Source organism: Equus przewalskii, chromosome 9 (genome assembly GCF_037783145.1).
Source record: "Equus przewalskii isolate Varuska chromosome 9, EquPr2, whole genome shotgun sequence".
Lineage (NCBI taxonomy): Eukaryota > Metazoa > Chordata > Mammalia > Perissodactyla > Equidae > Equus > Equus przewalskii.
Genome location: NC_091839.1, coordinates 56,596,383 through 56,606,500, shown reverse-complemented (window position 1 = coordinate 56,606,500; position 10,118 = coordinate 56,596,383). Strand labels below are relative to the sequence as shown.

At 41.9% G+C, this 10,118-nt stretch overlaps 1 long non-coding RNA gene across 1 annotated transcript; it reads left to right on the top strand.

The window, feature by feature from the left end:
* The first annotated feature begins 4,254 nt into the window (after nucleotides 1-4,254).
* On the top strand, nucleotides 4,255-9,807 carry LOC139073368 (uncharacterized). Its single transcript, XR_011522020.1, has 4 exons — nucleotides 4,255-4,416; nucleotides 7,991-8,228; nucleotides 8,899-8,993; nucleotides 9,481-9,807. It is a non-coding gene; the product is annotated as an uncharacterized lncRNA (long non-coding RNA).
* The last annotated feature ends 311 nt before the right edge of the window (nucleotides 9,808-10,118 follow it).

Here is a 10,118-nt window from a genome sequence, read left to right as displayed (position 1 = left end):
CCTTTCTGCCAGGGATGTATCTTAGGGCACTCAGCTTTGACCATAAAAATGTCTGAGGGAATGGCAGAGTTACACAATGGAAGGAACTAGAATCCCTGAATGATTGTGTGGAGCAGAACGTATTGTCCGTCAACCTGCATCATTCACCTCGACGCCATTATGTGAATAAGAAATACATTCCTTTGTTCATTAAGCCACTGTATTGTTAGTCTCTTTGTTACAGTAGCTTGGCCTTTGCCCTAACTAACACAGGACGATCATAGCTACTGTCTCACTTACTTAATGGGATTTTTTGTGAGGATGCGATGAAAGAAAACAGTAAGCCTCTGTGAAACTGTTTGTCGTACTATCTTTACTTAAGTATCCAACACTAAGCTTCCTCTAGACCCCCACAGCGCCTCTGTAAAATGGGTGACACTGGACTTGATGGTCTCCAGGCACTGCCCTGTGCTTTCCCTGACTGGAAAGAGACTGCCTTGGGATAAAAAATTGTGTGAGAAATACAAAATGGCTAACAGATTTTGTTCATTATCACCAACCATATCTGGATCATATTTAGGGACTAATAGCTAATACAAACAGTGGGAAATGAGTGGCTATTGAAAGCATCTGACACATTAGGTAAACTTAATTTTACAACCATTTCACAAACTGGTGGTGATCCCTAACATGCCCATGTGAGCTACGATATGTTAAATGTCATTAGTGGTATAGACTCTGCCAGAAAACCAGGTTAGAGTGACAGGATTTATGGTTCACATTCCTGTGAGGCCACAAAATCCACTAGACCACATGAGTCTTCCAAGAGCCAGGTAGGGTACTTAGCCGATTCTCACTTTACACAAAAACACTTCCATTGCCAAAGGAAGGTATAAGAAGTCAATATATACATGTATAAAAAAGGAAGTCTTCATAATAAAACAAGCCCACATTTGAAGTAGGTAAGAGCAGACAGTAAAAAAAAAAATGGAATAGGAATGGAAAGAAAATGATTGACTGCTTTAAAGGACCACACATGGCCTCAGAGCTTTGGTTTAATTCTTGCAGGGTGAGAAAATGGAATCTTTCCTGCCCTTTCATATGGGCGGAGCGACGTCTGATGTGCCAGATGAAGGGGTTTATGAGGGCTTTGAAAAGAAATATTTTCACAATCTCATTGACACTGCTTTTATTTGGTTATCAAAACTTAGCTAGAAAGAAAAGCCATTAATAGTTCCCATTAGGGAAAGTGATCCATTAGGAAAAGTCCCAGGAGACACTTTTAGATGCGAAGCACAGTGCCGTCGACTGAAATCCAGCTGTCAGTCCAGAATGGTGAGAAAGGACGGCCTGGAAAAAATACGTGAAACTGTAGTTGTAACAGCCGAGTGTAACGCAAAGGAGTTTCTTTGGAATCACACACACTCTAAGCAAGCAAGTTCCCAAGGCCAACGGTTTCCTTTTGACACTGGCAGCTGCTTCTCCCAGCAATGGCTTAAGTGGAAAACCAACAGGAATCATTTTGGCAGGAAAGAAGGATCATCTTAGGTGCCTAATGAGAGAAAAACGCTGAGCTTGTTTGTAACAAGATGTAAATATCAGCGGTTCAGGGCACGTTTGGGAATTTTCATCATGCTAATAAATGTCAACGAGCCTCCTTTATTATCAGACCTTCTACTAATTTACCCAAATACAAGGTTGCCTTTGTCCAATGAGAGAGGGAAGAATAAAACTAAATGAAGTGAGTAATTAAACAGAGGAAAGAAAAAGAAAATGAGTGTATTTTACATATGGCTCATGAGGTTTTCTTTGGGCTGAAGAGAATTAACTGTTATGTGGATTTTATGCTGTGGGGAGTAGATGGGAATGGATCTGTGACAGAAGAGAGAAATGCGGATGAATGTGCTGCTCATTCAGACATCTCCAGTTTCTTCTTCACCATCTTGCTGAAGATGAGGCTACAAGGTAAGATATCATGGCAGCACTGAGTCTCATGGCTCTGAACGGAGAGTCAAAGTCTGGAATGAAATGTACTTTCACTTGGTCTTGTTTGTGTTGGTTAGATTTTTGTACACTTGAGTCATTGTATTAGTCAAGGTTCTCCAGAGAAACAGAACCAAATCAACAGGATGGGTGTGTATGTATTCATGTATGTATTTATTATAAGGAATTGGTTCACGCAATTATGGAGGCCAAGAAGTCCCAAGATGGGCAAGCTGGAGACCCAGGAGAGTCAATGGTGCAGTTCCAGCCTGCGTCTGAGTCTGAAGGCAGGAGACGGATGTTGTAGCTCAGACAGGCAGAGAGAGTGAATTCTTTCCTGCTCAGCCTTTTGTTCGATTCAGCCCTCAATGGATTGGATGAGGTCCACCTGCATTGGGGAGGACCATCTGCTTTTTTCAGTGCACCAATTCAAATGCTAATCTCATCCGGAAGTGCTTTCACAGACACACTCAGAATAATGTTTAACCAAATATCTGGGCAGCCCATGGCCCAGTCAATTTGACACATAAAATTAACCATCACAGTCATATTATGCAAATATTGAATTTCATATAATTTTAGGAACTCAGTACATGCTCTGCTGATGACATGGGACCTTTCATTCCCCGTGAAAATACTCGTTTATGAAATTAGCATCATGACCTGATAAGGAGAAACCATGGCAGTTCTGGACAGATCAGATCTTTCATTTATCTGTGCTCCTGGAATTGAAATGTTTGAAGGATTCCGCCTGGATAGTAAGCCCCTTTATATCATGTGATCTTTTTCCCCCTACCCTGGCCACAGCTGAATGGACCAGGGAAGGAAGCAAATTCATAGGCCGACCAGCAACCTATGACCTGGCATGATAAGATGAGTTGAACCAATCAGAATGTCTCCTTAGGGAATGTGAAACAAGAAATACTGAAAACATTTGCAAATTAGCAGCAGGCCTGAGGGTGAAGTGATGCTATGAGGTAGGAGGGCCTGGGTTAAGCAAACTAAAGCACATGAAAGGGCATTATGGAGTGAGGGAGCCAGCCTATAAAAAGGAAGAGGTCAGAGAAGTGCAGAGAGAAGCAGGGTTATTGAGGAGGTCCCCTTCTCAGAAGTTCTGTGCTCTCTGAGATTTCCAGTTCCAGTTCCTGGCCATGTGAGTCCTTACTCATTTCTTTTAAGACCAATGAGGTGTGTCTCTGTGCCTTGCACAGATGAATTCTCTTCTGTGTCACATTGCTTGTATGAGGGCCCGTATAAAGATTTCATCAGATGTGCTTCCTCAACTTTCCTTTTGCAAATTCAGGAAATGAAATACAGAAAAATCATTTGGCCTCCAAGGCCTCCTTGACCGCCAAGAGTGAGCTTGAGTCTGTCACTTATGGCTTATTGAATACTCAGCATTATATTCTTTTCAAGTTGGGCATAGAGATTAATTTTGATAATGTCCATTTCGTTTTCATTTGGTGCTTTTGTGTCATATCTAAGAAATCTTTGCTTAACCCAAGACAAACATTTTTATCCTATTTTTTTTCTAGATGTTTTATAGTTGTAGCTCTTACATTTTGGTGTATGATTCATTTTGAGTTATTTTTTTGTATATGATGTGAAGTAAGAATCTAGGTTCCTTTTTTCTCATATGATTGTCCAATTGTTCTAACACCATTCATTGACAAGATTATCCTTTCTTCATTTAAATACATTGGCATCTTTGTTGAACTCAGACTACATATCTGTGGGTCTATTTCTGGACTCCTTTTCTGTTCCATTGTTCTATATTAGGAGTTGACAACTACAGGCTGAGGGCCAAATCTGGCCCACTACCTGTTTTGTAAATAAAGTTTTATTGGAACTCAGTTAAGCCCACTCATTCCTTTAAGTATTGTCTGGTTGTTCTCATGCTACAGAAGCCGAGTTGAAACAGATTACAAAGCCAAAAATAGTTACTATCTGGCCCTTTACAGAAAAAGTTTGCTAACTCTTCATCTGTATGTCTATCCTTGTGTAATATCACACTATCTTGATTACTATTGACCTTAAACAAATAGACAGCCAGTTATTTCTCCAGCAAAAATGGGTTTATTCAGGATTAGCAAAGAATTGCAATTGGGGGTCTGCAACCATGGTGAGCCATGTGCAGGTCTCTTGCATCAAAGGAGGAGAAACTCTTATAGAGAAAGAGGAAGTTGAGAGTTCATTGGAGGAATCGAGAGTTCCATGCGTAGTGGCTTTTTGCTGGCTGAATTGTGAGGGTCTCTCATTGGCTGAGCTTCTTGCTGATCAAGAACAGGAAGTATTGGGGCAGTCCCGTGGCCGAGTGGTTGGGTTCTCCGGCTTTGGCAGCCCAGGGTTTCGCAGGTTTGGATCCTGGGTGCAGACATGGTGCCGCTCATTGGGCCATATTGGGGTAGCGTCCAACGTGCCACAACTAGAAGGACCCAAAACTAAAATATACAAGTATGTACGGGGGGGGGGGGGGGAGGAGGGCGGATTTGGGGAGAAAAAGCAGAAAAAACAAAAACCAAAAAGAACAGGAAGTCTTTCCTCTTCCTATTGGGCTCTGCTACCGACTAGCTTGTGAGAACTCCTACTTTTGGCCTGCCAACTCCAATTTAATGAGGTTTCTGTTTATGAATTTTCATCAATAATTGTACCTTACTGCAACTTTACAGTAAATCTTGAAATCAGGTGGTATATGTTTTCCAAATTTGTTCTTCTTTTTCAAGATTATTTGACCATTCTACATTCCTTGCATTTCCATATAAGTTTTAAAATTAGCTTGTCAATTTCTAGAAAAAATTGTTCTAGAATTTTACATGGTATTGCTTTGAATCTATAGACTGATTTGGGGAGAGTTGACATCTTAACAATGTTGAATCTTCCAGTCCACGAACATGGAATATTTCTCCATTTATTTAGGTTACCCTCAATTTCTTTCAGAAATTTTTTGAATTTTTCAGTTTATATGTCTTGCATATTTTTGTTAAGTGTATCCACAAGTATTTCACATTTTTGATGCTATTTTTCTTTATTGCTTTTTAATTTTATTTTTCAATTGTTCATTACTATTATATAGAAATACAAAATTAATTGTTATACACTAATCTTGTATCTTCCATCTTTGCTCTACTTACTAATAGGGATAGGAAAATCAACCTCTTAGGATTTTCTATATAGATGATCACATTATCTGAGGAATAGAAGCAGTGTGGTTTTTTTCCTTTCCAATCTGCATACCATTTCTTTCTCCTTTCTTGAGTTATTCCACTGCCGAGGACCTCTAGTACAATGTCAAATATAAGAGATGAGAGTGGACATTCTTGCCTTGTTCCTGATGTTTGAGGAAAAGAATTTAGTCTTTCAACATTAAGTATGATGTTCTCTGTAGGTTTTTATTAGATGCCCTTTGTCAGGTTGAGGACTTTCACTTCTAGTCCTAGTTTGTTGAGAGATTTTACTACGAATAGGCATTGAATTTCATCAAATGCTTTTCCAGCATCTATTGAGATCATCGGGTGGTCCGTGCTCCCATAAGCTTTCAATCTAGTGGTGAGATAGACACCAGACAAGTGAAAACAAAACGTGTGACGTGTGACAGATAGGGAAAGTTCAGGAGTCTAGCCCAGCCCAGGGTCAGAGAAGGCCTTTTTCAGGAAGTGAAGTTTAAGTTGAGCCTAAAAGAGGAGTAGGAAATAGGTAAGGGAAAGGGGATGAAAAGCAAACAGGGGTTGACATCGTGTGACCTGAGTTCCAAATCTGTTTCTGCCGCTTTCTGATTAGGTGATGTGGAGGGTTCCCACAGACATGCTACCTCTGAGTTTTGCTCTGGAGTCATCGTCTTAGCATCCATAAGAGACACCTTTGTGGATTTTTCTCCGGATGATCATGTAGAGCTGTTCCTTACCATGTCACTCGTCACCTCTATGAAGTGCCATAAAAGAATTGTGTATCTTTTAGGGATGAGAACCATAAGAACTTTACCGCAGTAGTTGTTTGTCTTCTCATGGACAACCCATCCAATTTCCCTTTCCTCTTTGTGCGCCTGGAAACTCAGAGGAGATCCAAACTTGCCCTTAAGTAACCGAGTAGGACCTTATGAGGACATGTATTTTAATTTTCTCCTAGTCACGACCTCTCTTAAAAATTTACATTTTCCTGCTCCTAACTTTGTATTTTATGGCCTACATTCTTTATATCCTATAAGCTACTTAAATACTTTATGGAACAAGATAGGTCATAAACAAATAAGCAAAAAATGCATAACAACATAGAATTAAAAGCTTTAAAGAAACCACTGCTTTATTTCCAAGTTTCTGGGACACCTAATGATCCAAGCTGTGTTCCCTCTCCCTTCTCATGGTAGCCACCTGCCCTCTCCAAACCGTCCCACTCACCCGGTTCCTCGGGTTTCCTTCCTCTCGGACGGCCTCGCCCTGTATTAGCTGTTGCTGTCAAAGCAAACACACAGACGCTTTTCACTGTCAGGGTTTTAAAAGTTGCGCTACTGGAAGGATAATAGAAAGATAATAGAAGAAGTAAACCTGAGGAAATTGTAAAGGTTCCAGAAATTTTCCAAGGTCTTACTTGTTCCTGGCCCTGATCTATACTTCCTGACTTCTTTTCAGTGTGGCATTTAAAAGTCCCTTTTGAATTTCCATTTAGCATTTTCATCCCACAGTGTGATATTTATAATTCTCTTCCCCATTAGGCCAGCTCAGCCCCTTCACAAGCTCGCCTTGCATCCTAGGGGTGCATGAAGACCGTCAGGGCCATACGGTGGGTGCCTCCCATCTTCACAGTCACCTGCTCTTATGAAGGCCTCAGGACTAGGGCTGCCCACACAGGGATGAACCCTGCTGGGCATCTTGGATCCTATACCTCTCGCTGTAACCTCTTTGCTTCTCCATAGTCAAAGCCCTACGTCTTGGGTGCAAAGTGATTGTAGTTCTGTTGTGATGGCCGTTGGAAGCTATGCTGCGGGCAGTGTAGCAGTGCTAGAACCTGGAGGGGTTGCTGAGGTGGGACAGCTGGGCGGGTGGGCGGAATGAGGCCTGTGTTGTTGGGGCAAGTGAGTGGGGGGCCTTGGTCCGTATTTGTATAGAGGACCTCTTCTCCCAAGAACTCAGAGCCGTGGATGGAGTGGCTTAGTGCCCGCCTCCTGCCCTCTTCTCTTAGGGCTCTTCTTTGGCCTGGTTCCCCCTCCCCAAACCAATCAGTACCTGGATAAGTCTCCATCTACTCAAACCATGCTTCAAAAGTGCCTTTAAAGCACAAGTTTTAGCCCAGGCTTCCAAAGATAGACGACGACCAGTGACTCCACCCAAAGAAAGCAGATAGAGTCTTTCTCCAGCAATTCTTCTTCACCGAATCCACTGTTTGCCCTTGAGAACTCCGTCTTGGGAATGTTCAATCTTTCCCTTCAGTTCCTGGATAACCTTTGTGCTGTGTGACTCTCTAAATAAACAGTATATTGCCACTGGAAGTGAATTCCCCCGGGAAATTCTGACTTCAAGTTTCTTCCTTAATGCTATGTTTTATTTTTTAAAGACACCCCAATTCCTTTTCCTTGCCAACAAATTCCCATCCTTTGCCTTTCAATAATGACCAAAATAGGAACTGAAATGGAGGCTTTGCCTCAGAAAAACCCTGTTGGTAAGATTCCCGTTGTATTAAGACACCTACCCTGCAGGCCCTCACTAAATATTTGTTGAGGATTGAATCACTAAGGGGGAGCCTGGGTACCTCGGCATGGCAGAATGTGGCCCCCAGTTACCTCCCTACGATGGAGCCAGAGGGGCTGGGGCCTCTGGGGAGAGTGCAGCACCCGGGGCGAGTCATCTGTCAGTGCCCCCATCTCATGTTTGTGTCCAGGTGAAATTAGGTTACAGTAAATACTTGGGGGCGAGTTTTAAGAAACAGAGAAAAGAGAGGTGACAAAAGCTGAACAGGCAGGTTTTCTCATGGGTGAAAAGAGGCCAATTGACTTCCCTTCTTTATGGCTACTGGTATAGTATTTTGTCTTTTTTTTGAGGAGGATCAGTCCTGAGCTAACATCTGCTGCCAATCCTCCTCTTTTTGCTGAGGAAGACTGGCCCTGAGCTAACATCCGTGCCCATCTTCCTCCTTCGTCTACTTTACATGTGGGACGCCTGCCACAGCATGGCTTGATGAGCAGTGCCATGTCTGCACCTGGGATCCGGGCCGGCGAACGCCAGGCCACCAAAGCAGAATGCGTGAACTTAACCACTGCGCCACTGGGCCAGCCCCTGGTACAGTATTTTTAACTTGAAGAAATGATGAAATAGTTGCAAAATGTTTTCATTTAGCAGAGGAACATTTTCACACATGCAAACACAACCGTGCATGTATAGTTTCACTTGACAACAATGAAACAATGTCAAAGCAGAAGTGTGTGGATGTGAGGTCAGGCAGTTCTGCCCCCCCCGCCCCTCCCTCACTTGCCCCTGCCTCCCCGTGCTGTCATCGCTGTGACAGGCTCTGTAGGGAGGATACGAGGACTTGGTGCGATTTGTTTGCTGGGAAACCACACTATGTGTATACTCCACGTCCTCTCTCCTCTTCCCTCTCCCCTTGAGCAGATTTTATTTTTAATTCAGTTTTTTGAATAGGTAACACATTCACATGTTTCAAACATCAAAAAGTACAAAAAGCTGTGAAACAAACGACTCCCTCCTATCTTATCCCTCCGCACTCCGTTCCCATCCTCCTCAAAAGTAACCACAGTTATTTCTTTCTTGTTTATCCTTCTGGATATTTTTTACGCCTAAGTCAGTCACATAGACACATAGTTTATTCCTCTTCACCTATTTTACATACATGATAGCCTGCTTTACATACTGGTAGGGTATGTGTATTTGTTTTCTTCTGCATAGATTTTCCATGGTGATTCATTAAGAACTCCTTCATTCTTTTTTACAGCTAAAGAGTATTCCAGGGGCCGGCCCCGTGGCGCAGCAGTTAAGTGCACTTGTTCTGCTTCTCCGTGGCCTGGGGTTCACCAGTTTGGATCCCAGGTGAGTACATGGCACAGCTTGGCAAGCCATGCTGTGGTGAGCGTCCCACGTATAAAGTAGAGGAAGCTGGGCATGGATGTTAGCTCAGGGCCAGTCTTCCTCAGCAAAAAGAGGAGGATTGGCAGTAGTTAGCTCAGGGGTGATATTCCTTAAAGAAAAAAAAAGAGTATTCCATTGTATGGCTTTATCATATTTGATTAAATCAGCTCCCTTTGGGCAAACTTTTAGGTAGCTTCCAATCTTTGGCTATTACAATGTCTCATAAGTAATTCTTGTACAATGTGTTATTTCCCATGTGTGAGCATATCTAGACGATAAATTCTTAGGGTCAAAAGGTATATATATTTGTAATTTGAATAGATACTGCCAAATTGCTCTTCACAGAAATTGAACTACTTTATTTTCCCACCAACAATGTATGAGATGGGGCTTTTGCTAGTTTGATAAGTGAAAAATGGTGTTTCATTGTGATTTTTTTTCCCTCCAGGAAGATTAGCCCTCAGCTAACATCTGCTGCCAAGCTTCCTCCTTTTGCTGAGGAAGACTGGCCCTGAGCTAACATCCGTGCCCATCTTCCTCTACTTTGTATGTGGGATGGCTGCTACAGCATGGCTTGCCAGGCAATGCCATGTCCTCACCTGGGATCTGAACCAGCGAACCCCGGGCCACCAAAGCAGAACAAATGCACTTAACTGCTACACCACCGGGCCAGCTCTCATTGTAATTTTTAAATTTTTGTTTCTTTTGCAATGGGCATAAAAAAAAATTTTAAAGCTACTCATTTTTTGCCTTCAATAAACTTTCTGCTTAGTCATTTGCAACTTTTTCTCTTGAATTGTTGATATTTCTTACTGATTTGTTGGGGGCATCTTTATATATTGGGGTGATGTAAGTTGTGAGTATTTTTCCCAGTCTGTCACTTGTCTTCTGATGTTGTTTATGATTTTCTCGGTGAGAAATGCATGCTTTTAACAAATTTTAATTTTTATATAGTCAAATGTATTAATCTTTTCTTTTAAAGTTTTTGGATTTTGCACCATAATTAGAAAGACCTATTCTTCCATGTTCTGCTCTCTCGTTTTTGTAAATTCATGTTTATATTGATGTTGTAAAGGAGGAAAGATA